The sequence below is a fragment of the Zalophus californianus genome, chromosome 14, assembly GCF_009762305.2.
Source record: "Zalophus californianus isolate mZalCal1 chromosome 14, mZalCal1.pri.v2, whole genome shotgun sequence".
Classification (NCBI taxonomy): Eukaryota; Metazoa; Chordata; class Mammalia; order Carnivora; family Otariidae; genus Zalophus; species Zalophus californianus.
Window position 1 is genome coordinate 29,100,455 of NC_045608.1, and position 24,790 is coordinate 29,125,244.

Below are 24,790 nucleotides of genomic sequence, written 5' to 3' on the forward strand. Positions count from 1 at the left end.
AGAGACAGAAAAGCAGCAAGTGAAGGAGGAGGCCTGGGAATTCAGCTCCCCAGGGGCCTAGGCAGTGCCACCCGCTGGCTGAAGGAAGCAGAGGGACGTTCAGGGAGCTGACAGAACCGTAATTGGATTCAGCCTGGAAATTAGATTTCCCCAGCAGAGGAGGCACCCCTGTTGCAAGGGACCAGACGCTGCGGTGGGGGTGGGGACAGATGGCCCCTTAGTGACCTGCCCCCAGGTTGTCCACATGGACACGCAGCAGCACTCGTCTGATGATCACACTTGCATGTGCAGGGAGAACAGTCTGGGGGGGCTCTTCCCCTGTGCCAGTGGGGTGCCCTAGGTCAAGTGATCCAGAAGGACCAGGGGCTGGGGGCAGTACTGATGTAGAAGGCTCAGGGTCAAGTCAAGGCAGGGACATTTGTAGGGGCCCAGGGCGCCTGAGGTCTGGGAGCTGAGAGCCTGGGGCTGGGAGCACAGGCCAGACAGGGCAGAGACAGGCCTCACTCTGGCAGGAGTGCAGGCAGAGACAGGTGAATATCCCAGCTGCTGCTCCTCCTCGGTGGGAGGCCTGAGCGACAGGGAGCCACCACCAGAGGCACCTAACGGGGCAGCCTGAGATTCCCACAGGGACAGGTCACAGTTACCAAGTCTCCTTGGTTCCCTGGGAACTGCCTCTATCAGAACTCATGGGATGGGGATGGACAGCTCTCCCCCAGGCTCCAGGCTGGAATTCAGGGCAGCCCCCTTGCTATCCCTCCTGCACTTGACCCAGATTCCAGCTGGAGCCACAGCCCCAGAGCGATACCCTGCAGGCTCCGAATGTGGGGTATGCGCAGCGAGGATTCACTCCTTGGCGGTCCCTGTAGCAGCCAGCCCAGGGGCACCCTAAGGGCCCAAGGCTCCAGGGCTGGGGAGCCATGGGGCTCCAGATGGGGAAGGTGGGGGCTGGCAGTCACAGTGCCCTCTCTGCTTGCACCAGCAGCCCAGCCACTCTACCTCGGCCATGAGAGGGGAAACGGGGGGGCAAGGGAGGGGTCAAGCCCCAGGGTATCCTCCTGTGTGGGGTGGGCTGACCGGCTGCTTCTAAGGCTAATGCCACCAAGATACCTTGAGTGGCTCGCCCGCCCTCCCAGAAGAGGCTCACACTCCCCCCCCCCACCATCTCAAGGACAGCAGAGCAGCACAGTGGGGCGGTTATGAGGGCCCAGGCTCAGAGCCCCACCCTACCACACTCTGGGGTGGGCACAGGGACCAAGGCATTCCTGAGGAGGGGGCTGAGGCTCAAAGCCAGGCTGGGACCAGAAGCAGACAGCCCTGACTGGCACCAGAGCCTGGGAGCTCAGCCCCTATCACGGGGCCAAAGTGTCCATGAAATGCCCGGATGGCCCCACTAAAGCACGGCTAGGGTGGCGGTCTACCCAGGCCAAGGGCTGCAGCAGGACGGGTCCGGCAGTCACCCACACTGGCTACCGGCCTATGTACACTAGGAACGCCCTTTCCCCCCGACGACGGTGGACCCCCTTCTTCCTGGCCCCCTCTATCACCATGGCAACACCCAGGCTTCTCTGTGAGGGACAGAGCCTCTTTGTGGTGGCACAAAGCCCCTTTGAGGGGCAGTGGGGGTGCAGCCCCTAGGAGCCTGTGGCCAATAAGCCTCTGGGGGGTGAGGCAGGGCCCCTCAGCCCAGCCACCCCCTCTCTTGGGTTGCAGAGCCTTGTGATTAGCAGCTGGGACCGATCCCCCCCACCCCAGTGCCACCTGCCCCAGCTGCCCACAGAAAGGTCCCGGGGATGAGCCCCACAGCTGTCGGCTAGAGTCTGGGAGGTTTTCCCCATCTTTCCCATCATTTTGACAAGGAACACGCTCTGCCTAGATAAGAGGAAGAGGCACTGGCAGTGGGGAAGACTCCCACCTGATGGGAACTGAGCCATCAGGCTCAGGACCCAATGGGAACTGGGCACAAGAAGTCCTTGGGGGGCAGACAGGTCAGATGACAGCAAGTCTGGCACCAGGTCTGCTGAGGGGGCTGCGCATGGCATCCAGGCCTCTACCCCAGTTCGCCGTCCCTTGCTTCTTTCGCCTGGCTTCCCCTGCTGCAGGGGTTCCCTGTCTTTGCTTGCCTGCCCGGGGGAGAATGCAGCTGGCCCAGCTGTGTGGCCTGGAGCAGGCCTGCTGCCACCACAACCTCAAGACAGACTTGGACAAGAGGAACCGGCTGTGGTGTAGTTGGCTCCAGGGTAGGGGAGAGGAGACCCTGAAGGCAATGCAGGCCTGGTGATGGAAGCCAGCACAGAGCACTCCTCCCCACCCCCCAGCAAGGTTGCCCTGTCAGGGCCCTAGCTCACCCTACCGGGCTCCCAGCCCTGGAACCCCTCCCCAGCCCAGCCTGTGGGTCCCTGCCACCCTGACGGCTGCTGACCAGGCACTTGGCAGTGCCCCTGCATGCCAGGCGCCCTGCCCGGGCAGCCCTCCCCAAGCAACCTCAGCCTGACCCACTGCAGCTTTGCTAACTAAGCCACTGGGGTGGGGGGTCACGGCCCCCGGGGCAACAGCACGAGGCAGAGCTGGCCCCAGGAGAGATCAGTCCCTTTGTGGGCAGATCTACGCAGGTCCCGGGGAGGCTGCCAAGGGGCCAACCCTGACACGGCAGTGCCCCTCTGAGTCAACAAGCACCCCCTAACACCCTCGCCTCACCCTCCCTGCCTGCTTTTCCCGTCACATTCCCGCTAGCTGCTTGCAGGCACCAATGTGCCTGACCATCATCAGCAATACCAGGTCAATTTTCTCCACAGCCTTGGGAGGGAGCGCATGGTGGGGCCTATAGCGAAGGGGGCTCCCAAAAAAGCCCAGATGGTTCTTGCCATCCAGGGAGGTGGGGGCCTGGGGCTCAGCAGGATTGTCTTCAGCCTCCAGAAGGCGGTTCCCTGGGAAGAGTGAAATGTGTACGGAAATTGGCCACTCATTCCCTCCCTCAGCAGGAACAACACTGGGGACTCAAGCAGGGAGACTCCGCCAGGCTTTCCCAGCACAGCACCCACAGCCCAGCGCCTGGGACAGGGCCAACAAGCACCACAGGTGGCAGGAAGGCCCTCCAGCTGCCATGCGCAGAGGTAGGGTGGCTGGGGCCAACCGGTTCTGGATGGGTCAGAGGTGAGTGTGGGCGAGAGAGCAATGTATGCCCCGGGGAGGGAGGTTCCAGGGCCTTCCAGCCTTGCTCCTGGCCCACACCATCCAAGGGCCAGGTCCCCTCTAGTCTGCTCTTCTCCAGGGTCAACAAGCAGGTGACCATGGCCAGCTCAGGCTTCTCCCGGTCCCCCAGGAACATCCCTTCCTTTCCAGAAGCTTAGCTGGACAGCAGCCTTGCTGCTCTTAACCCCCTCTCCAGGCTGGGAGCCAGCTCAGCTGCTCCTGAAGCTCAGGAGTGCCCATGGCAACAAGTCCAGACACCACCAACCTCCAGCCAGTAACAAACTCCCCCCTTTTATATGCAAATGACTTAGTGGGAAAGGGCAGGGGGCTCCACCCCACCCCCACCCAGCACAGACTTTAGGCCCTGCAGTGTCCCCTACAGCTCCCCGCCCCCCACCCACACATGCCATAAGTGCCTGCTGGGAGCTGGATTGTTTGTGTGTCCCATGCCTGCCAGGAGGTGGGAACACTGCAGAAGGCATGAGTACAGTTTGGGGACCTCCCAAAACTCACCTGCAGGCACATGGGGCAGCCACCCCCACAAGCACGCGCATACACCCACAGGGATGCACGATGCACCCACAGGCACACCCACACCCATCCACGCTGTGTGGCTGCTGCTGAGCTCACCATAGCTGCCCCGTGGGACCTCCCCTGCCCCACTGGAAAATGGGTGGTGGGTGCCCTGAAAGTCCTGACAGGTCCTTGATGCGGGAGGGGAAGGTAGGCAGAGCGCTCCTTAGCCACTGTGGCCCCTGGTAAGGGTCAGCATCCTAACACAGACCCTGTTACTGTCCTCAACACCTGCAAGGCTGACCCCCATCAAGACCTCTGAGGCCAGGCCTGTCCGTGACACCACAGTCTGCAACTGGCTCCAGCCTCTGGTCCACACCAAGTCTCTCTGTGGCAGGTGAGGGTGGCTGGGCCATGGACCCTGGACAGAAGCACCCAGCCAGCACAGAACTGCCCACAGCACATGAGAATGCTGGGGCAAATCCTACTGCCTTTAGAGGACCTGAGAGAGTTGCTTTTCACTAAATTATATTTAGCACACTTATTAGCACAAGTACTATGGAATAGCTGATATGTGTCCTCAAAAGGTTGAAGGCAGTGTTGAACTGATGAACTGGGAACAGACTGTAATGGAAGGGAGTGATCATAAATAACGAGGCCCCCATGCGCAGAGGCGGGGAACGGCACACGGGATGCCGCAGTAAATCTGCACACAGTGAGGTAGCAGAAAGCAAACTCAGGCCAGTCCTTCCAAAGCAGCAGAAAATGACAAGAAGTTGATGAAAGAGGGAAGACGAGATGTGGAAACTAGATCCCAGGACAAAACTTCCACACAGTAAAAATTCCAAGGGAGAAAGAGCGGAGCGGCGCCCTCAAAATGGGCAGAAACTGCCCTCAAGAGAGAAGGCCTCCAGCGGGCTTGTCTGCGTACAGGTTGGAATCAAAGCTTCCTGTCCAGAACACCAGCTCAGAAAAGTGTGGATGTGTTTATTTCTGGCATTTTATGATTCACTCTTGGTAGGCTGAGGTATCCCCCCCACCCCGGTTTCCTAAGTGCTCGAGGCTGGCTCTGCAGTGTGGGAAGGAGGCATGGGCCTGGTCTGACCTGCCGGCGGGGCGAACATTCCCCGGCGCACTTGTTCTCCGCCAGGCTGTCCACATCCCAGAGGAGCTGGATACCGTCCATCCGCAGATGTTAGCTGTGCATCCTGTTGCCCGCTCACCATCTCTTGTGCTGCAGACACTCTTTTACAGCCAGGACTAGCTGACAGCTTTGTTCAACAGGATGCCTGGCTTCCTTACCTTGAGATCTCTAAAAAAGTTAACCTCGCTCTGAAATTCCTTAAGGAAACTTCATGGTGAAATTCCTGGATTTTCAGAGTCATGATTTGCCATTCACATGACGGATCTTTCCTTTGCTCCTGGGAGGGAGCAAACAGAAGCCCTGGACTGCCCAGAGAAATCCAGGCTAATCGGGTATTTCGCCTGGCTGTCACCCCACCATAGGCAGAAGCTCCAGATCACATGCCTCAGGGAACAAGGGCTGCTGAGGGGTTGGGAAACGTATTTTCCAGCAAGGCCTGGATACGCTGTGTGCTTTAAGATGACTTCAGCTGTCCCTAGCGATCCGTTGCAAGCTGCCTGTGGGGAGTGTTTTTACTGTCTCAGGATATCTGTGGATCTGTGGATTGATGAGTGTAAGAGATTAGGTATGAAAAAAGAGAGAGATTAGGTGTGAATCCATGAAACACAAAACAAAGTCCAACCAAGTCAAAAATAACAACAAACCCAAACACTACACACACAGACTCACGTACACACACAAACTCACAAAACATATGACAGCACGGATGTGCTCATTAACTAGACCGCAGGAACTCTTTCACAACATATTTGTATATCCAATCACTATGACGTACACATCAAGTAGCTTACAAATTTGTCAATTATACTCAGTGAAACAGAAAAAAAATGAAGAAAAACAAAGGAACGTTTTTAGCTATCTTAATTTTACAAATTCAGTTGCTTAAAAATAAATTTGAGGGGCACCTGGGTGGCTCGGTCGTCGGGCATCTGCCTTCAGCTCAGGTCGTGATCCCAGGGTCCTGGGATCGAGCTCCATGTCAGGCTCCCTGCTCAGCGGGAAGCCTGCTTCTCCCTCTCCCACTCCCCCTGCTTGTGTTCCCTCTCTCGCTGTCTCTCTCTCTGTCAAATAAATAAATAAAAATCTTAAAAAAATAAAAAATAAACTTGAAAAAATGTAAAAAAAAAAAAAACCACCCCACTCTCTTGTGTTCAGTATGTCTCTTCTCTGTATAATTTTTTAAAATAAAAGGATTATAAGAGAATACTATGAACAATTATACACCAACAAATTGCATAATCTAGAAGAAATGAACAAATTCCTAAAAACACACAATCTACCAAAAGTGACCCATGAAGAAACAAAACCTGAGCAGACCTAATAACTAGGAGGCAGACTGAATCAGTAAGTAACCCTCCCAGTAAGGCCCAGGAGCAGATGGCTTCTCTGGTGAATTCTAACAAATACTCAAAGAGGAGTTAACATAAATCTTCAAACTGTCCCCAAAAATCGATAAGAAAGGAACATTTACTAACTCATTTTACAAGGCTGGAATTACCCTGATACCAAGCCATAAAAGAAAACTATGGATCAATAGCCCTTGTGAAAACTGATGCAAAAATCTTCAACAAAACACCAGCATTCTGAATTCAGCAGTATATTCAAAGGATTATACACCATAACCAAGTGGGATTTGTTCCTGAATGCAAGGATGGCTCAACATATAGAAATCGACCAACATAATACTCTGTATATTACAAAATAATGGGGGAAAATGATAATTTCAATTGATGCATAAAATACATTTGACAAAAATCAACACTCTTTTATGATATAAACACAAAACAAACTAGGAATAGAAAGACACATCTTTACATGACAAAGAGTATACATAAAAAAGACATCATATTATATATGCTACACATTATATTATACATACACCACAGCTTACATCATACTCAATAATGAAAGAGTTAAAGCTTTTCGCCTAAGATCAAGAATAAGGCAGGGATGCTGCTTTCTGTTCAAGTCCTCTTCTATTAGAAATCTTAGATCAATAAGGCAAGAAAGAGAAATAAAAGGTATCCAAATGGGAAGGGAAGACGTGAAATTCTGTTTGCAGCTAATATGATCTTAAATGTAGAAAATCCTAAAGATTACACACACGCACATATACACACACCCCCTCAGAACTAATAAAGCAATAAAGTTGTAGGGTACAAAATCAATAAACAGAAATCACTCACAATGAATAATCTGAAAAAGAAATTAAGAAATTATTTCAGTTACAATAGCATCAAGAAGAACAAGAAACTTAGAGATAAACTTAACTAAGGTGAAGAAAGACACACGCACACTGAAAACTACAAAACCTTGCTGAAAGAAATTAAAGATGACCTACCTACACAAATGGAAAGACGTTTCATGCTTATAGAATGGAAGACTTGATATTGTTAAGATGTCAATATTACCCAAAGTGATCTACACCAAATGAATTTAGTCCCTATCAAAATTCCAATGGCATTTTTTACAGAAATAGAAAACTCCATCCTAAAATCCATATGGAATCTGAAAGGATCCTGAACAGCTAAAACCATCATAAAAAAGAACAAAGTTAGAGGTCTCACACTTCCTGATTTCAAAATTTATTACAAAGCTTTAGTAATAAAAACAGTGTGGTCATGGCATAAAGGCGGACATATAGACCAATGGAAGAGAATAGAAATAAATCCTCATAGGGGCGCCTGAGTGGCTCAATCGTTAAGCATCTGCCTTCAGCTCAGGTCATGATCTCAGGGTCCTGGGATCGAGCCCCGCATTGGGCTCCTTGCTCTGTGGGAAGCCTGCTTCTCCCTCTCCCACTCCCTCTGCTTGTGTTCCCTCTCTCTCTGTGTCTCTCTGTCAAATAAATAAATAAAATTTAAAAAAAAAGAACTCCTACAAATCAACAACAAAAAACAAACAACCCAGTTAAAAAACGGGGAAAATATTTGACCACACATTTCTTCAAAGAAGATACATAAATGGCCAAGAAGTATATGAAAAGATGCCCAATATTACTAATGTTAGGGAAATGCAAATCAAAAGCACAGTGAAATGTCACCTTCACCCATTAGATGACTACTCTCAAAAACACAAAATAACAGGTTTTGGTAAGGATGTGGAGAAATCGGTGCTCTTGTGCACAGTTAGTGGGATGTAAAATGGCATAAAAAGAAAATCAATATGGTGGTTCCTCAAAAAGTTAAAAATAGAATTACTGTATGATCAAGTAATTCCACCTCTGGGTATATATCCAAAAGAACTGAAAGCACAGTATTGAAGAGATATTTTACACTCATGCTCATAACAGCATTATTCACAATAGCCAAAAGATGAAGCAACTCACGTGTCTACCAAAAGATGAATGGATAAACAAAATGTGATACACACTTTTGGATCGTGAAATGTTATTATCAATGGAAGATTATTCCACCTTTAAAAGGAAGGAAATTCTGACACATGCCACAACATGATGAATCTTGAGAAATCATGCTAAGTGAAATAATCCAATCATAAAAAGACAGATACTGTACTATTCCACTTTTATGAGTCATCTAAATTAGTCAAATTCACAGAAAGACATAGTAGAATGGTGGTTCCAGGGGCTGGGGAGAGGGGGTAATGGGTTCGTTAATGTTCATTAACGGACACAGAGTGTCAATTTTGCAAGATGAAAAAGTTTTGGAGATTGGTTGCACAACAATGTGAATATACCTAATGATACAGAACCAGACATTGAAGAATGGTTACAATGGTAAATTTTGTGTATTTTACCAAAAAATAGAAATGAAAAAAAAAGCCATTTTGTGGCTTAGAATATACAAAACATTCTTTTAAATAAATAGATAAAAGACAAAAATTTAAGCATACAAAGCTGACTATTTAGAAACAGTGAAAAATATATTCAAACATCATACATAAAAATATATGGGTTGTAGAATGGTGCTTGTCAGGGGCCAAGGGTAGGGGAAATGGGGAGATGCAGGGCAAAGGGGATAATCTTTCAGTTATACGATAAATTCCAGGGATCTAATGTACAGCATGGTGACTAAAATTGACAATACTGTATTGTATACTTAGAAGTTGCTATGAGAGAAGCTGCTATGTTTAATGTTCTCACCATAAAAACAAACAATAATTTACGTGAGATGATGTGTTAACTAATCTTATTGTGGCAAACATTTTGTAATACACATGTGTACCAAATCATCACACCGTACACCGTAAACTCACACAATGTTATATGTCACTTATATCTCAATAAACTGGGGGAAAATAGCCAAAGCTATACTCGAGGCAAATTCACAGCTTTAAATAATTATTAAACGATAAAAAATGACTAAGAATACGAGTGCACCAGAGCTGAATGAAAAATGCTGAAACATCCTTGCAACAAGCTCCCTGTTTAATCTCTATTTCTAAAGCTCTCCTAGGAGTGATACCCAGACAATTTCTACCAGAGAGAATCAACAACATAAATGATTCCAGAATACTTTAAAAAAAAAAAAGAATGAATATGAATAATCTAGGACAAACCTAAAATAGTTAGCACATAGGTATCTAAGTCCCCAAACCAAGATTCCCGTTGAAATGACCAATGCATTTCTGACTACCTCTCACATGCCAGAAATAGAAATTTCTCATAGATGTAGTTCAGAGAGGACAGGACTTAAAGAAGTTATAGAAAATTAACCTGTGAGTCCAGGATCACACTGTGAAGTTCTGTCACCAGCTCTCAGGCCTCTGCATGGGCCAAACAACACAACAAATCTGAACCCTCCCCTGCTGCCACATATGGTAACAAAGGTGAGGGGGGTGCTGGGGAAAGTGACCACCTTGGCCTCTGCTGCATTACAGGCCAGAGCTGAGTGGCAGCCAGCACAGCATCTGGCACAAGGCAGGTACTCAGTTCATTTCTGTTCCAAGAAGGAAGCAAGGATGAACAGCCAGGAAACAGTATCTAGACCAACAGAGCACTGTGGCTCCCAGGCCTGGGTTGCACTGAGGAACCTGAGCCTATGTTCTGTAGGGAGGCCGATTTTTGTGAAAAACTGGAGAAATGTCAGCAGAAGGACTGCCTTGGGCTCCTGAAGGCTCAGGAGAATGCCACCTTGCTAAGGGCATCTCTGCATCTAGAACGATGCAGGGAGTGGGTCCACAGAGACCCTCACCCAGGCAGAGCCTGCTGAGTCTGGAGGTGGGTGCAGCAAGGAGCAGGGCTGCCAGTGTGACAGGGACTAGACATGGCTTGTATCCTGGAGGCCATGGGGGATCTCATGGTGGGAGAAACCAGATAAATATTTGCTGAAGGAGTGAGCAAGAGAACCAGGCCCAGCTCAAGAGCTTCCCCTGCCCTGGCTGAAGCGGCCCCATCAGCTGCAGGGAAGGGGACAGCAAACACCCCTCCACTCCCACCCAGCCCCCGGCCCTGCCCAAGACTGCTGCTCTCGGAACCGGGGTCTTGTCTGAGGCTCACTCCTCCTGCCCATCAACTGTGGGGATGCTCTGAGCAGTGGAGTCTGAGGAGGGGGACAGAGTCACCAGGAGCAAGGGGACGTGCCAGGGCCCAGGGTTCCCACAGGGGCACAAGGCTACTGCCTGTGTCATAGTCACAGATGGCCTCCTTCCCTGCACCATGCCCTGGGGCATCACCTACCCCCACCCTCACCCCCAGCAACATTACACCTCTGGATGTCCTGGCCCTTTTATAAAGACAAAAATTCGCAAGCATAAAGGCTTAATTAAAAATTAACCAATGCCCTGTTTCAAAGGTTTGGCAAAGAAACGTCTGGAATTATTTCTTCAAATACAAATACTGAAATAGTCTCATCATAACCAATAGCTCCCTACAGACAGGCAAATGCCAGAGAACTGTCACCAAGACAACTGGAAAGAGAAGATGTGCTTGCCTGGGGCAGGCCTGGGAGCAGGCCCAGCTCTGCTTGCTGAGCCTCAGTTTCCCCATCAAAATTCCCCACCCCCCACGCTGGGAGGCCCAAGAGAGAAGATGGTTTTGGTCCCATACAAGTCCCTGGCCCAGCGGTGGTCCTAGCTATGGCCCTGCACCCTCTGGGGCCCTGGACAGGTCACCTGCCCTCCCCGGGGGGCAATAAACCGGCCGCTCACCCTGGGCAGGAGGTGACAGGTGAGGCTGGCCATCTGTGCCCACTGATGAGGGGGGTGGGAGGCTCAGGAATCCCAGAGCCCACACCTGCCCTCCCATGCTGTGTTCAGGAAAGCCCCCTTTCCCAGCTCCAGTTCTCCTCAGAAGGCTCAGCACATGGCCAGAGTACTTAGAACATACTATCCCAGGGGGCGCCTGGGTGGCTCAGTCGTTAAGCGTCGGCCTTCGGCTCAGGTCATGGTCCCAGGGTCCTGGGATCGAGCCCCGCATCGGGCTCCCTGTTCGGCGGGAAGCCTGCTTCTCCCTCTCCCACTCCCCCTGCTTGTGTTCCCTCTCTCGCTGTGTCTCTCTCCGTCAAATAAATAAATCTTAAAAAAAAAGAACATACTACCCCAGGGCCTGAATCTGGGCCCTTCAACCACCTGCTGGCCTCTCTCCTGACCTCAGCATCCGTGCCTCCCCCTGCACACCTGTCCTTACTTCCCCCTGCATCCCTGCTCCTCCACTGTATTTCCATTTCTCTCTGGTACCTTCACTTCCCCTATTCCCTACCCTCTTTAGCAGACTTCCCTCTCCGCATAGCCTTGCCTCTTCCTTCCCCTGAACTCCCACCTTCCCTAAAGCCCCACTTTCCCCTATACCGCTGCCTCCTTGCACCCCTACCTCCCCTTGCATCCCTACCTGCCCTGTCTCCTATACTCCTACATTCTTGCCCTTCCTCCCTCCTGCACCCCTCCCCTCCCCACTCCTGTTTCCCTCTCAGCCCTGCCAGGTCTTCTGGACCCCACGCTCACCCACGGTGGGTGAACTGGCTAGCCCACGGTATGCTCCGAGGGGCACGGCCGACACCCTCAGAGCCCTAGTGCCCTTCCCCCCGGCATGGTCCTCTGGACGGGGTCAGGGTGCTGAGGTGCCTTGAGCCCTGGGCCTCCAACTGTGTGCAGAGGAGACTCCTCACTGAAGCTTTGACTCTTACTACAGAGCCATCAGTGTGCCCTCCCAGAGGGTCCGAGTGACTCACCTTGGAGGTAATCATCTGTGGGAGTGCTGGCCTCCAAACCCCCTGGGCATCAGCCTGGGTGTGAGGAAGTACGCGTGAGACAGCCTGGTGGGAGCAGAGGCCAAGGGGTGAGGGGAGGCCCTGGCAGCCACTGTGTGCAATGCCCACAGAGCCGGGGACCAGCCTCGCCTCCTGATCACTCACATCCCTCAGCAGAGCGCCAGGAGCGGGGTCACCTCACAAACGCCTCCTGGGACACCTGGGCTCCCATTTCACGCTTGAGGGGACAGGAGGTGAGGTGGGGGCCTCACTAGAGGTGTTCCTCCCTAGCCTGTCTGCCTTCCCTGGGGTCTGTCTCTTATGCAGGGCCCTGGGTGGGCTGTCTGAAGACTGTGGGCCTAGCTATCTCTTGGGAGAGGGGCTGTCATGGGGCCCACCCTTAGGCCACTCTCTCAGGGCTCGCTGGCATCTGATGGCTCCTACCAAGGCTCTGTCCCCAGCATGAGTGTGCACGTGTGTACACACACACACACACACACACACACACACACACACACACACACACACACACACACACCAACAGTGCCTGAACCTCAAGGTCAAGCCCAAGTTGTTTCAATGTAGAAAAACAGCTCTGAGCAAAAGTTATTTACTGCAGCGGCCCTGATGGTAGAGAACTGCAAACAACCTGAGCCCATGATGGGATGTGCTTCTGAGCTCTTAGCTGAGGGGCGCACAGGCCCCAGGGACAGAGGGACCCTGACATGGGTGTGTGTGTCCCGGAGAGGCAGGACCAGCACGTCAACCACAAGTACTACCTGGAAATAGGGCACCCTATTCTGCGTTGGCCAAGCATCCCAACACCAACATGGGAGATGCTGGTGAGGTAGGGGGTGGGGATCACAACTTCCAGCCCCCTTACATGGGCACATGTGGAAATCACCTCCCAGGAACCTGTGGGAGGACAGAAGGTGCTGGGCTGTACGGATGCGACAGGTATGATTTCATTTTCCTTCTTTTCTATATCTTCTGTGTTTTCTATAAACAAGCACATACTTATAATTTCTTTTAAAAAAGCACAATGGAGGGGCGCCTGGGTGGCTCAGTCCATTAGGCATCTGCCTTCTGCTCAGGTCGTGATCTCGGGGTCCTGGGACCAATCCCTGTGTCAGGCTTCCTGCTCAGCGGGGAGCCTGCTTCTCCCTCTCTCTCTGCCCCACCCCCTGCTTGTGCTCTCTCGCTCACTCTCTCTCTCTCTCTCTCCATCAAATAAATAAAATCTTAAAAAAAAAAAAAGCAAACTGGAGGTAGGGGGGTGCCTGGGTGGCTCTGTCGGTCAAGTTGATTTCAGCTCAGGTCATGAGAGATCAAGCCCACCCACATGGGGCTCTGGTATCCCAGAGCGTGCTTGAGATTCTCTCTTTCCCTCTCCCTCTGCTCCACACCCCGCCGCTTGTGAGTGTGCGCTCTCTCTCTCTCTCTCTCCCCCCACCTCCCTCAAATAAATAATAAATAAAATTTTTAAAAAGCAAAATGGGGGCCTTTGGTGCCACGGTCATTTGGCATCTACGGGTCAGTCTTGTGGCCTCTCCCTTGCTCTCAGCCCCTTAGGCACACCCAGGGGAGCCTGGGCCAGCAGGATCTAGGAGGTACCTCCTTTGGCCTTGATCTTGAGCCTGGGGTGACAGGAGGTGAAGGGGGATGCTGCTTTGTGAAGGGTGGGCCTTGCTGGGGCTGAGACCCCTTCACCTACACCATCCCAGACTCCTGAGTGGCCCAGGCCTCACTCTCCCCATCTGTACACTTGGTGCCCTCTACCCCCCAGGCACTGCGGCCCAGATCCCACAGGCAGGGATGGCCCACGGAGGTGCCCATGTCTCCCTCCGGGGCAGAAAGTGAAGGCCCTGAGAGCTTGGGGGTGGCAGCATCTCACAGCCTCATTATCTTACAAAATGCAGAGAGCAGCAAGTACATTCAGATGAATGAATGGCCTAATTAGGATTTCATGGAGAGTGAAAATATTTTGAAAAGAAAAAGTTTAACTAAAGGCATATTCGAAATACCAAACTCATCAGCTGCAAAGTCAACCTGGCAACATGCGCCAGGGCGTGGGGTACTTCCATCTATCCACCTGATAGTGGGCAGCCTTCCTGTGGGCGAGATAAGCTGGGGGCTGGGGGCCCAGGGAAATGCAGGGCTGGGGTAAATGCTACCGCGGGCTTGCAGAGACGGCCCAGGAGAGCCTGTGTAGGCCAGCACGGCACCATCTTGCCCATAGGCCTCACGAGGTTGGCCCTGCTTGCACCGGCCACACCAGCAGCTGTGAAGCACCCTGAACAAGGATGGCAAGGCCAGAAGCTGGTGCGGCGCCCATGCCCTAACTGTGGCAGAGCACCAAGTGCGCCAAGCCCTTCACAAGGCCTACAGGGTGAGCAGAGCCAGGGTCTGAGCCCAAGTCCTCTGTGCAGAATGTTCTTCCTCCTGCCTCACCTGAGAAGGATGGGCTGTGGGACTGGGAAAGGGCCTGGCGCTCCTGTGGCAACCTGCCCACCTGGAAATGACACAGGAGTCTGACGACAAAGGCCCCTGGATGCCTGGCTGAGAGTTGCACAGGAGAGAGAACAGCAATCGGGCACCAGGCTCTCCAGCCACACTAGCAGGGGCCCTGCTTCTGAGGGGCTCTACCGTGCAGGGACCTCTTTTCAGTAAACAAGCGTGCTCAGAGTGGGGACAGGCTCTCTTGTGGGAGCCCTGAGACCCGGGGAGACCAGCATAGGACATGCCACAGACCCACACAGGGAAGGCCGATTGGCTCCAAAGAGTGAAGCCTAAGGCGAATCCCACAGAAGTCCCAGGGAGAGCGACCCAACAGAGTGATTCCAACAAGCACATGGAGGGTAAACGTGCAGAATAACCATGACTTTTGATAACAAAGACTGATCAAGGGGAGGCTCCAACCTGATATTTTTAATCAGGCAGTGGTCACTGGCTAAGGGCTAGACACTTGCCACAGGCACCACAAACTGAGGACACATTACATGATGCTTCCAACTTCTGGTGACAGAAAATGTTAGTCAAGAAATGGTTCAGGGGTGCCTGAGTGGCTCAGTTGGTTAAGCGTCTGCTTTTGGCTCAGGTCGTGATCCCAGGGTCCTGGGATCGAGCCCTGTGTCGGGCTCCCTGCTCAGGGGGGAGTCTGCTTCTCCCTCTCCCTCTGCCCCTCCGCCCCACTCATGCACTCTCTCTCTCTCAAATGAATGAATGAATAAAATCTTAAAAAGAGAAATGGTTCAGATACAAGTGAAAAATAAAGTTAAATCCTCAACTTACATTTATGTCAAAATAAATTCTCGATAGATGAAATCTTGAATGTAAAACACTAAACTAGAAATACCTCAGGAAAAGATAGGGGTGCCTTTACCTGACTGGGTGCTCTGGAAGGACAATGGAATAACTAAAAAAGGAAAATGTTCATTGAATTTCACCATAAAATATGAAAAATTTCCGTTATAAACAAAAATTGCAGGACTGAGAAAGAACTTGCAAGCACACAGATGAGGGAAGAATTCATACTTTAAAATAAAGATTCCAATCAATGACTGAGAGACACATTTTGATAACCCCAAAAAACCCCCAGCACGGGTCCAGTGCTCACAGAAGCACAGCCATGCTTGGCGCAGTGGCCTTGCCCAGGCTGGGGGAGGGGGGTTCCCCAGGAGGTGGTATCAGTGCTGGCATGGCTGCAATGAAGGGCACCCACAGCCCCTTACTGCCTTCCGGCTCCCCCTTCTCAGGGAGCCCTGCAATTATCATCACCAGCTTGCAGTTCTACGGTTGGCCACTTTCTCTGTTTGTTGCTGCCTTCTTGGCCAGGCCAGGGGTTCCCCGAGGGCGGGCCTGTGCCTGACGGGGTCACAACACTCAGCGTCTGACATGGAGCTCAGCAACTGGGTACTGAATGGCTGAAGGTGAGTATGGGAGATACACAGGTGCTTGCCATCAGCCCCTATCCCAACTTAGTCCCCAGGTCTCCCCCTCCCCAACTCCCTCTTGATGTGGTCAGGGCTACACCCCAGGGTCCCCACAGAGCGGGGGGGCCCTAGCCAGGGCCCAGGTTCTGCTTCCCAGTTTGTGAAATGGTCCCAGCCCAGAGCAGAGATGGCAGGAAGAACATAGCTATTACTCCGCGCCCACGGCAGGCATGAATAGTCAATCACTGTGGCAGACAAGAATAATCAATCACCACACTCGAGAAGGACAGGACAGAAACCAAAGAGAGGAAAAGGCAAAGAGAGACACAGAGCAGACCAGAGAAAAACGGGGAGAAGACCAGGAGGAGGAGGTAGAAAGGGATAAACAGGGACAGGAAACAAGCAAGCAATGCTGGGAGACCGGGCAAGAGCGGCAGGCAGGATAAGGGAGACCCTGTGACCAGAGATATCGTTTGGTGTCTGGCTGGTGGGCCTACCAGGAGTTAAGGGGGGTAGGGGCCAGCACCCTGCCAACCTCACCCCCAGATACGTCACCCATACCACAAGCAATACCACGTCCTGAGCCCTGGATGCAGCCTGAGCCTCTTCATCCCAATCCAGAAGCCCCGCTGTGGCCCAACCGCCGGCCACTGAGCTGCCTGGCCTGACCTTGATCGGCCCAGGGGGTACACCGCCAGGTGGCAGCAGATGCACAGCTACCCCAGCCCAGCAGGCAGCTTCCCACACCCACACTCATGCAGAATAGGGAAGAAGGAGCCAGGCCCTGTCCCTCCCTGTCCTACAGCCCTTGGCACAGAACACTGAGGTGTCTGGAGGCCTGGGGGCTCCTGGGTGTGTGGCCACTGTCTTCTTATCACACAGCATGGGCACTGGCTGGGCCAGGCCATCCACACTAGATCCTCGGGGCCACTGAGAATCCACAGGGCTGGGTTGGCCAAGCCTCCCATAGAGACAGCGCCCAGCGGGCAGGAGCAGATGGCTGGGTTGGGGACTGGGCACCCATACTGGAGGAACAAGAATGACCAGAGGCACTGTCATTAGCCATCGCCACTCTGTAAATGCAGCCACCACGGCAAACTCTGACGGGCCAGGGTGCTAGCAGCACGTACTTTCCCACCACTCAGGGGGACCTGGGGGACACAGGGACCACAGTGCTTCCCAACCCTGCCATACTTCCCAGGCACCATGCCTTAGTCTCGCTGGAGGAGCGACTACCAGGTAAACATACAAACACCGGTAACACCCAGGGCCATGGGCCAGCACATGACGGTCTGTCCCCAGCTGGTAGCTCTAGTCTCCCCTGGGCAGGAGGGACCACCTGAGCTAAGAGCCAAGCTGGGTAGGCTATGCTGATACCAGACACTGCGTGGCAGGCATCCAAGTCAAGATAGGTGAAGATCAGACCCAGCCAATGTCCCGGTGTCAGCCCCACTGCAGGCTCATCCCCAGAATGAGGCTGACCGGAAGCATACACCACCCCGGGCCATCCCTCTGTCAGCCACACCTGCCAGGCCCACCGGGACACTCTTCCGTCCTCTGCAAAGGGGGGACATCCCCAGGCCAAGCCCAGGCCGCTTACCTGTCTTGAGGGGAGATCAGCGTGTCCCAACGCCCATCCTGCCAGTCGCAGCTCCTGCAGGGAAACCACAGGGTACCTTGTGAAAGTCACCTGCTGGGCTAAGTCCCTTCTAGAGGAGGCCAGAGCCCTGGTGGGGCAGTGTCATCCCTGACCCTGAGGTCATCTTGTGGCACTCCTGACGGGTACCCACGCACTCGTGCACGTTCTCTCATCCCCACTCGGCTGGAGCCGTGGCGTCTGCGGTTTATGTCGGACGACCACCGTCCCTTGTAAATGTTTCTACTGCTGCTGACTAGTCTTCAAAACCGTGACTGTTCAGCTGTAGACTGATAATAATGTCTTCCCTATTCCAGAAGGCTGGGTGTGCTTCGTCGTGATAAACGATACAGCAAGGAGAACTTCTGCACCAGGGTCCCACTGCCCGCCCCCCAACACCTGCTTAGCTCTGCTCCCCTCTCTGGGACCCCACTCCTGCCCCGTGCAACAGGCCATCTGCCTCTCCTGATGCTCCTTGGGGCCAGCCCAGAACCCGAGTCCCTGTTAGGCAGGCAGCCCAGCTCCCAGACCCTGGGACCAAGGGGCCAGACTTATGGCTAGATGTGCCTCACATGCAGGAGCTACAGCCTCATGGGCTTCCTATCTCAGCCCATGACCCAGAGAACACATTCCCTGTCACTGTACCTAGGCCTGCGGACCATGCCAGAAAGTGTTTGCATTAATAAAAATGAAAAACAGGGTGGCGGGCACCTGGCTGGCTCGGTTTGTAGAGCATGCAACTCTTTTTTTTTTTTTTTTTAAAGGTTTATTTATGTATTTGAAAGAGACAAGGAGGGAGAGAACAAGCAGGGGTAGCGGGGAGGGAGGAGCAGATGCCCCGCTGAGCAGGGAGTCCAATGTGGGGCTTGATCCCAGGACCCTGGGATCATGACCCGAGCCAAAGGCAGATGCTTAATTGACTGGGCCACCCAGGCGCCCTAAAGAGCACACAACTCTTCGAGCCCTGCGTTGGGTATAGAGATTACTTAAAAATAAAATCTTTAAAACCAGAAACCAAAGCCAGGGTGGCACAAAGAGGAGGGGAGGTCTGGGTTGCAAATGGAAAGCCATCTCTGGGGGGTCAGGGGTGATAGAAGCTCTCTCCCCTGGGCTCTACAGTGTTTTCCAGATTGTTCCTCTATCTAATCTTCCTTTGTGGATGTGGCCTGTAGGGGGCCCTGAGGGTAGGTGTCCCTGCCTCCCAGCAGCACCTTCCTCACAAGGAGGGGCTCTGAGTCACGGTGGGATCACAGGAAGGTCAGGATGCCTGGGGTCAGAGGCAGGAAGGATAGTGGCCTGAGCTAGGCAGGTGTGCGTGCACGTGTATGCACTCGTGCACACTCACTCTCGTGTGTGCCTGGGAGGGCAGTCTGGGAGGGCACCTGCCTGCCCACTGTACCCGCCCCGCCCACGGCAGAGGAGCTACTGTTCCTACCCTGAAGTCTGAGGCTCAGGAAGCAGCTTCACTTGCAGTGTGACGTTTCTGGGACACTTCTGTTTTTGGCTTAAGTGTTCACATAGGTTTTGTCCCACAGAGAACCACATGCCTTCCTTACCAGTCCGGATAACTGCCAACCTCCCCCTCAGGGCTGGTCTTGTGCAGAGCCTCACAAGGTGAGGGCTGTGTGCCCTCGTGTCACTCTCGCTGGGCGCCTTGGATTGGCCCAACACCCCATTTTACAGATGCGTAAACTGGGTCCAGGATTTGAACTTAGGTCTCCCTGTTCCCAGCGCCCCCACCTCAGCCGGGGATATTCGGCCACAAGAAGAACATGCTCCCTCCTTGTGGGGCTCTAGCCAGGCTAAGAGCTCCATAAACACAGAGGAGAGCCAGCAGTAGACCAGTGGGGGGAGGGAATTTGCAGGGCTGCTGGGGGAGGGCACCAACGGCTTCCTGCAGGAGAAGGGTAGGGGAAGTGGGAGGCTCTGGGGGATGCAGGATGGTGGCAGCTTTGGGAGGCATGAGTCCCCAGGGCACCCTTGTCACAGGACACTGTATAGATGGGAGCAGGGCAGAGCCTGACAGGAGCCCTGAGGGAGTGGACAGATGTGGATCTGAAAAAAGGATGAGTGACAGGATTTGTGATGAGAGTGCAGGGAGTACCTGTCTCGGGAATCCCTTCTTAGCACCCCCTCAGGGCTGATCTGTAGGCTTGGGGGTCACTTACTTGGCCAAGGACCCCTGAGCCAGGAGCCTCGGGGCTAAGGGAGCCACCAAACCTGCCTCTTAGCAGGCTCTATCCCCAAATGAGGAAGGTCTGGAGAAGTGGAGCAACTCCACCTGGCTATACAAGCCTCAGCCTAACCGTGCCATGGGCCTCCCCACACTGGTGTACCCCAAAAATCTGTCCAGTCTGTCCCCACTCTTGGGAAGGCCTGCTGCATCTCCGATTGGGGCAGGAACCCAGGCCACAAGGGTTGCCAAGCAGCCAGTCCTGCAAAGCCATGGTCATGTGTCCATGGCATGAGGCAGCTCCATGAGCACAAACTGAGTCCAGAAGAGGGATGGGGCCCCAGCTGGGTGGGCTGGGTGGGCAACTCGGGGCTATGGCAGGTGATGAGGAACCTGGGTGGTGGGTGGGTGGGGCGGTGGGTGGGTCAGGCAGGTCTGTCTAGGAGCCTGTTCTGCACTCAAGCCTCACGTCTTCCTCCACTGTGACACATCCTGACGTGCTCTTCCAGGCCACTGGACACTTTGGGTGCAACGTGAAAAGGCACCCGCTTCTGTGGCACCTTCTTTCACAGATAAAGTGGAAGAGGCACAGCCTCACCCTGACAGCCTGGCTCAGAGTCTGCACCGGGACCCTTAGATGCTGGCAGGGTCAGCCTATGGAAGCCAAGGAGTCCCCTGGGGCCCAGGCCTGAAGGCGGCCTCACTCAGAGCCTGTTTTTCATTGTCTTTGCCTGAGCCTGCGCTCAATCACCCTGCCATTCAGTCCCTGGGTCTCCCCTTGCCTGAACTAAAGGTGGTGAGGGGCTCTGAGGGCTACTGAGGGGCCTTGTTCCTCTCCAGCTCTGTACCCTGGACAGGCAGTCTGGAGGAAGCAGAGCTCTGGACTCCCCACCAGGTTCCTCAGGAAGGGTCCCAGCCCTGAGGGAGGCTGGGTGGGGCCAGTCTTGCCTGCCATGGCGGTCCTGGGTGCCCTCTGGTGGCCATACTAGCTAGTTGCCGCTTTCCTAGAGGCTATTGGCTCCTCAAGATCCACTGGGGCAGTGGGAAGGGCCTGACACAAGGTGTGGGAAGGGAGGAGATGGGGATGAGATGGGTGTCCATCGCTCTGGGCTCATCTTCCTGACCTGTGAAATAAACCGAACTGTACAGCTGTCCCAGTCAGGAAAGCCCAATAAGGGATTCCTGACCCCATGTTCCCTCTGGTTACTCCCAATCCTGGGTCTCCTGCTGAGCAGCCCAAGACTCAATCACTGTCTTGATGGAAGCTGGTGGTAAAAAAAAACGGATGCCGTCCCCTGACTTAAGCCGCCACTGAGAAGTCCCCAGAACCCCCGATGGCCCCCTGGCAGTCCACAGGGCTTGCCCCGCCCTCCCTCCCCCTGCTGAGGCCAGACCAGGTCACAGGGCAGATGTTAGGGACTGGCTAGGACTCTAGCATGCCTAGTGTTCTTGCGCCCCAGCTGTGTGTAGCTCTTGGTTCCCCTTGAAGGTGCAGGATCCCACTCTTCATGCCCTTCAGGCCTGATGGAAGTACAGCCCTGCTTTCACAGAGCCTCAGAGATGCAGAGACCGGAGGGGCCACCTCTGCAGGAGGCACCATGCAACCCCAACATGGCATGGGGAAGCTAACTTAGCAGGACTGAGAGCTGGCCCAGTTTACCTGGGAGGGTCGGGTCTGCAGGTACTTGTGTCTACACAGAAAAGACTATGAAGAAGAGCAGGGCAGGGGCTGGCTTGGCTGTGATCCTCCTTCCTAGGCCAGGACTAGAATCCTGAGCATAGTGAATGCTCTGTGCCCAGCCCTGCGCTGGGTGCCATTGGACCATAGACTTGAGGGAGCAGGGGACAGACATGGTACTGTGGTTGGGACAGGGCAAGGTTGGGGGAAAGGATGCATTCCGGATTCACAGCCCTACATGCTGTGGCCAGACCCAAGGCCTGGACCTATTGGCCATGGGCCCAGTATACTGTGTAGAGGGTTTTGACTGTCTCCTGTGTCCAGCACCATCCCAGGTCCGGAGATACACTGAACACAAGGCAGGCAGGAAATGCTCTGGACCAGCAGACCTCTGGTGGTGGCTTGCATCCCAAGTGGAGGCAGGGGGAGGGGATGGAGGCACTCAGTCCACCCTTGGTGCATGTCCTCATGGGGACAGGTTGCCCTCACAGGCAATAAGCTGGGTTTATAAATCCTGACTTGGTGTGTGTCCTGCACAGTGATGTAGGTGACAACTGGAACGGGTGTGAGAGAGGAGTAACCACCTGAGGTTACACTGAGAGCCTAGCCCAAAGGATGAAACACTGTTGGGGTGATTCTTTTCTCTTGTTTCTAAACATGCCTGGGTCTAGAGGGAAAACAGCCAGAGTCCCTGAGCTCCGTTTTCAGTGATACCTTACGCACAGATTAGAAACAGTGACATGTTTTAAGTACCCAACATTTAATTAAACATTAAGATGGGAAGGCTCGGGATCTCAGGCCGCCTGCCCTGCGGCCACACCTCAACCCTCTGCCGGGGGCCCGGTGTCCCACCGAGGGGACCCAGGGGTGGCGGAACAGGGGGATCCCCGGTCAGGGCGGCCCCGTTCAGGGCACCAGGCAGGGACTCCGGGCGGCATCCCCTCCCTCGTCCTCTAGGCGGCGGGAGCAGCGGGAGCAGGGACACCCCCTTGGCCCCGCCGTGCCCCAGCGGGTTCCAGTGGCGCGCCGCCCCAGGAAAGTTCCCCGGCCCCGCCGCCCCTGGGGCCCCTGGAAAGTTCCCGTGGCTGCCGGACCGCAGCCGCAAGGCGCCCGGCGTCGCGCAGGGCGGTCAAGGCTGCGGGTTCCGGCCGCGTCTCGGCGGGGGCGCGCGGTGCGGGGCGCCCTGCCGTGCACAAAGGGACCCCCCCCGCCGTGGTCCAGGGTCTCGCGCACCGCGGCGCGGGCGAGGGACAGGTGGGGCGGAGCCCGGCTCCTTCCCCGGCCGCGATACCCGGCCGGACTTCAATTCTCCGCTCAGGAGCCCACCTAGACGCCGGCCGCTGCTGGACCGCAACCTGGATCTCGTCCGGGACCTGTGGCCTCGTCCCAATCCCGGCCTCGACCTCCGGACCCCGCCCCCCGGCCTGACCTTACCTGGAGCGCGGCGTGGGCGGCCCCGCAGCGTGGCCCCCGCCCCCAGACGGGCGTCCCCGGGTCTCTCGGCGCACCCGGCGCGGCGTCCCCAGGGCGCGGCGGGGTTAGCGGTCCTCCGGGCCTCAACTTGGGCTGGTGCGGGGGCGGATCCCTCCCGTGCCCAGCGTGCAGCCCCGGGGCCAGCCCTCCCCGCCCCTCGCGCGGCCCGTGCGCAAAGCGGGTCTGGCAGGCTACGCGACCCTCCGCCCCGCCCCATCCGAACGCGAATTTTCCCATTGGCCGGGAGACCCAGCGCGGCCCGGCAACCGGCGCCGATTGGACGGGCGCTGGGAGACGCCGGCTTGCCATTGGGCTCCCGGGGTGTCCGTCCCGGCCGACAACCGGCCCCTTCGTGAAGTGGCCGAGGCCCCGGCACCTGCTGGGACCGCAGCGGCGCGGCAGGGCCGCCCCGCCTCGGCCGCGTTCGAGGACGTCCCCAGACCGTCCGGCCCCGAGCGGGGATTGGCAGGCCCCGAGCGGGGATTGGCAGGCCCCGCGCCCCTTCCCAGGACTCCAGCTTGGCTGGCTCCATCACTGCCCCTCGCTCGCTGGGATCCTTCTCCGGCGTCAGCTGTTCGCCCGGGCGCTGCGCGCCTCGCCCTCCTGTCAATATCTAATTGTGTTTACACAATCCGCGAGGGAGAGTTCTGCCGCCTTTCCATTTTACAGATGGGAAATTGAAGCTCAGAAAGGTTCTCACTTGCTTTAGGTCTCCGGGACTGAAACCTAGTCTGTTACACTCCCGGGCCTGGGGCTTCTTCCTCCCTCGTCGCCCCGGGGTCCTCACAGAGAGGCGGGGCTCAGAGACCTTGGCTCAGCGAGGCTGGATAGGGAGCCGTGTTTCTGAGGGCAGGAAGGGCCTTTCGGTGAAATAGAGGTTTTCCTCCGCCACCAGGCCTGAGTCTCCGGACACCTTGGCTCAGCCCACCCTGCAGGACTGCCACAGGACTGCCGTCCCTCATCTCCTCCAAATCACCACAGTCAGGGCCTGGGAGGGGGTGGGGGAGGAGTTTGTGTGTTTATCACCATCTCCTCTTCCTGGTGTCCCATTTCCTCCGCCCTACCTGGATCTTGCAGGAAACCTGTAGGGTGCAACCACCTGAGTAGAGTTTCGCACAGGTTGCATTTTCTGCCAGGTGGAGAGCAGCCACCTGGTCCCTGCAGTGACACAAGGCACACATATATGACCACAAATGGGACCATAATCCTTGGCCAGCTCCACTTAACTTTGTGGTGTGGCGGGGGGGGGGGGGGGGCAATCAAGTGGGGGTGCTGCCCAGTGGGCTTTATTTCAGCGGGTTCAGGAGATGATGGCCCCTTGGCCAGTGACTCTGGCTCACGCTTAGTTCTAAGTCTTTCCTACCCTGGTTGCACCTGGAGATGACCAGATTCTCAGCCCACCATATTCCCCATGTCCACCCAGGGAGTCACAGGCCCATGACAGCGCTAATGGGGAGACCAGACATTCATGTCTTATCCACCCACATCAGGGGTCCAGAGTGTTCACACCATAGCTGCTTGCTTGGAACAAAGAAAGTGAAGTGCTGTAGGGCTAGAACTCACCACTGGTACCACCATTGGGTACCCCCTGTGGTACCTGGCGCACATAGCAAATCTACCCTAGCCTTTGGAGCCAGGCTGCCACCACCAGTCAAATGGAGTTGGCACTTGAGATGAGAGCCATTTGACACTCTGGCATAGTGATGTTGCTTGCGGCTCTGGCAGATGGAATGCAGTGTCCTTCTTTGGAACACAGGGGCCCCTATGAGCAAGGCAGCTCTTGTCCTGGTGATCCAGCCTGGGGGACAGAATCCTGCCTGGAGGTCGCCTGGGTGGCTCAGTTGGTTAAGCGACTGCCTTCGGCTCAGGTCATGATCCTGGAGTCCCGGGATCGAGTCCTGCATCGG

The 24,790-nt window shown here is 54.7% G+C and overlaps 1 protein-coding gene across 6 annotated transcripts in view; it reads right to left on the reverse strand.

The window, feature by feature from the left end:
* The window catches only part of ARVCF (ARVCF delta catenin family member), a 49,839-nt gene extending 26,794 nt beyond the window's left edge, over nt 1-23,045 (reverse strand). For all 6 annotated transcript variants that reach the window (XM_027575290.2, XM_027575289.2, XM_027575293.2 and 3 more), the window contains exons 1-2: nt 22,845-23,045; nt 17,524-17,577 (exon numbers count right to left, since the gene is read on the reverse strand). The gene's annotated coding sequence lies outside the window, so the exon portion shown is untranslated. The remainder of the gene's footprint in view (nt 1-17,523; nt 17,578-22,844) is intronic.
* Between the last annotated feature and the right edge of the window lie 1,745 nt (nt 23,046-24,790).